The 3,771-nt window shown below is 37.7% G+C and overlaps 1 long non-coding RNA gene across 1 annotated transcript; it reads right to left on the minus strand.

The window, feature by feature from the left end:
• Positions 1–1,013: 1,013 nt before the first annotated feature.
• LOC109969826 (uncharacterized) lies at positions 1,014–2,525 on the minus strand. The gene is made up of 3 exons (XR_002276315.1): positions 2,449–2,525; positions 1,436–1,584; positions 1,014–1,096 (listed from the first exon to the last, which is right to left on the minus strand). It is a non-coding gene; the product is annotated as an uncharacterized LOC109969826 (long non-coding RNA).
• Between the last annotated feature and the right edge of the window lie 1,246 nt (positions 2,526–3,771).

Consider the following 3,771-nt stretch of genomic DNA (forward strand, 5'->3'; position numbering starts at 1 on the left):
AAGATAATGTTTTATACTCTGAAAGTATGCATATAAACTTCTGCCATTAAAGTGAATTAATGATAATTTGTTTTCAGTCTTAACATTGCTGTTAAACTGCTCATCCGTGTAATACTTGCAGTTATTTTCAGAGTTCTTATAAAAGTTTTTTTCAGGGTCAAAATCATCGTCTGATTCATGATAATGTTGTTCAGTGTCTCCATGGGAGAGTGTTGTGCCTCTAGAACACATTCAAAAATTGACCGTAATCAGTATGCATACTGTCTTGTTTGCATGTGCTTCATGTTATCACTTTATTAATGTGGACACTTTGCATAGTCAGATTTAATATGTGGTATGGATTTGGGACATGCCAGTGGGTTTTAGAAGACAGGATGGATAGTTTAAAAATCATGCTATAGGTGGAATTCAATAAAAATTCCATAGTAATAAGATGCATAATGTTTACAAATATCTTTATAAATATTACAATGAAACTTTAAATACGTTTTTATAAAACTTACTAAACATCAAACTAGCAGAGAAAATATGGGTATGATTGACAGTTGTGCTCCACGAATTTCGCAGTAACTGGGAGTTGGTCAGACTACACTTACAGTATACTGCTGTTACACAGTACATATAACTGCTGTTATTTGTGGTATAATTATAATAAATTTTAAGTTGTACTTGGCTCACACGACACCAGATATGCCAAGCTGAGTTCCAAGAAAACATCCAGAAAGATTCCCCTTGATTTGAATGGTTCACTTTAGTATGAAGTGAACTACAACAAACAGATATACAGTATGTACATGTGAGACTTTAACAGTGCATAACAGATGTTTTATCCAACTTTGGGGCCATGGTGCAAAAGAAAGGGGCATACTGGCATTAAGATTCCTATGCTAGAGGTGGCAACAACCCTCAATACTGTACACATCACAACAAGTCCAGCCCCTACAGCCCAGGAATAAAACTGATTGGAGGCTCTCTTACTACTTGCCTGTGGTCAGGTTTGCATTTCTGTGTTGGTGTCTCAGGTTTCAAGACTGAGCCTGTGTCCTGTAGTTGTTTTTTTCCCGATAACTCCAGCGTGGATGAACGTACAGTACAGCTGTGGCATGAAAGAAATAATTTACACTGTTACATTGGAATGTTAAAGAAAGACTTCTGCCTTTGAAGAATGACCACGAGCTACCAGGAAGTAAGTGTTGCAATAATGAAGCAAGACAAACAGAGATATTAGTTTAGGACGCGTTCAGTAAACATCAGTAATAAGATGCATGTTTGCTTTCACTAACCTTGTGACTAGTCATTGGTAAATATTCATTCTGGAGGCAGGATATTAAAAAGCTTATAAACTTACAGCATACTCGACATAGACAAGGGGAAATAAAAAAAATGTATTGGTTAACAAATGAAAGAGAATCGAAATAATTGTTTATGTAAAGACCTGTCCAATCTGTCAGGTAATGGAGTCTGGGCGCCCTGCCTCGTCCAAACAGAAGATGATCATCCACTTCTCCAGTGGTGAAACTCTGGAGGATTCAGACAATGAGGAGGAAGAGGGGCAGTCCTCAGGCAGAAGTCCCTTCACAGAACCTACACGGAGGGTGAGAAAGTGTTTGATGTACAAAATTCATGTTAGTTGTTAAACAGCATCCACATCACATCTGTTTTTTCTGTCTCTTCCTTCTCAGACTGAGTTCTCATACAAGAATTTGGCCATTTAGTTGGGAGGGTTTCACTGCTGGGTGCAGAATATGACAGTTAAATACTTTCAAGGCATTATAAACAAACACTAGGACTAATTTTGTCAGTATAAGAAGGTCTCATTGAGTTTCCTTGTCTTTTACGTCTAAAATTACAGTAGCTTGTGATTTTCTTGAAGAGAGCCTAGCCAGTGCACTTGGACGGAATCTGGCTAAACACCAGTAAGCCATAGATCAACATCATTGTGATCACAAGGCAGTGTTGGAAAGTAACAAAATACAAGTACTTTGTACTCGTTACTGTACTTAAGTACATTGTTCACATATCGGTACGTTACTTAAGTAGATTTGATTATGGCTACTTTGACTTTTACCCCTAAGAGCAAATATCTATACTTTCTGCTTCACTACATTTCTAGTCAAAGTTGCATTACATGTTCCAATCACATTGCTTTACACATTTCACAATACAGCACTTTTCTTTTTACTTTTTTAATGACGACAAATCAGTAGTGAGACAGGAATCACTTCATTAAACCAATCAGTGCAGGCAGGGATGGCGTTAGTCCCTCCCTTTTTGAGCAAGAGTGGGACACATGTTGGTGATAACACACCCCAGGTGGATGTAGACACTTCTTTTTCAATACCTATGATTTGTCAGAGCAGGAAGTGAAGTAACTAACAATTTACTAATAAGGATATGAGTGTTTAGTTGCTTGTATGTCATTCTCTATATTTTCTCTACCTCACTTACAGAAAACATGCAGCCAGGATGGTCTCACTCAGGGACAGGCAGAGATGATCCACCTCTCGCCTGGGCAGAATGTCCATCATTATGGGGCAACAGGAGTTACAACATATCCCACTGCTTCCCAGGAAAGCTGTGATGAGAAACACAGAGAAGTGCAACAGAGGCTATCATCTAGATAATATTTGAAATAAAACTAAAAGAACAAAAGCAGGAATCAGAGTTTGATGTAAGCCTTAAGCTGCATGCATGGCGAAACAGAAATACAAGATATGGTATTTGTGTAGTATGGTAACGTTTCAACTAGTGATGGCCAAACACGGCTTTACTAAAGCAATGCTGCTTTGCAATGTATTGTATCTCCAGAAGGTTAATTACTGGAAGCCTCTTGACTCAGAGTTCATGAGTGACATCTACTGTTAGAAGTAATGAAGTGCAGCCACCCTGGCAGTGCAAATATTACTGACATGCTTGTCTAATTCAAAGAACAAAGGGAAGCAGATACACTTTCTGCAAATCAGCCATCCAGCTACCATAAACCTTCTCACAATGATGTCACCTAACATTCAGATTATGGGGCGAGGAGGTATCACTAGTCCAGGTTCATTGCTGCACTGGGCAAAACGAATTTGAGAGCAAAGCTGGAGTCCAATAATTCCCCTGAGACTGTAAAAAAAAGAGGCAACATCAGCACCCATCAGAATATTATTTACACAATTACAACATTGTAAACCACATTTGTTCACCATAATAGTTTTATTTTTTTTGTTAATGCCTCAGATCATCAGTGAATGGAGCTCTCTGATAGCTAGCAAGTGACATTAGCAGTTACTGTGAGCAATGGAGAAATGATGTGTGTTCGTAATATTAGCTTCTACCTCAATATGTCAAAATCCAAGCAACCCTTTTAAATAATATATGGTGTGGTTTGGTCAGGGGGCGGGGGAGCAAGACAATTTGATGCCTTGTTGACACATAAAGTATACTATAACAACGGGTAAACAACAACTTGACAAGTGTTTATCACAGTCTTTTTGAACAGGCTGTTTCCCATTGATTTGCAAACTCAGGTTAAGCCACTTCTGTAAACTGAAGGAGTGCCCCAATACTACTTGACAAGAATTCTTTCAGTTATGTTTCTGTCAGCTTTAGAAAGATTATTCAGCGGTTTAAGTTGCTTTTCATACATACAAAAAATACAATAAAATAGCAACCAAAAATGATATATATACTCAATTTTTTTTTTTTTTTTTTTTTTTACAGTGACTCTAATCCTCTTCCACAGAAATCACCTTTGTTAGTTGGCATCTTTGGATTTTAAATTTTCCC

This window comes from Monopterus albus, unplaced genomic scaffold, assembly GCF_001952655.1.
Source record: "Monopterus albus unplaced genomic scaffold, M_albus_1.0 scaffold182.1, whole genome shotgun sequence".
NCBI classification, from domain to species: Eukaryota; Metazoa; Chordata; class Actinopteri; order Synbranchiformes; family Synbranchidae; genus Monopterus; species Monopterus albus.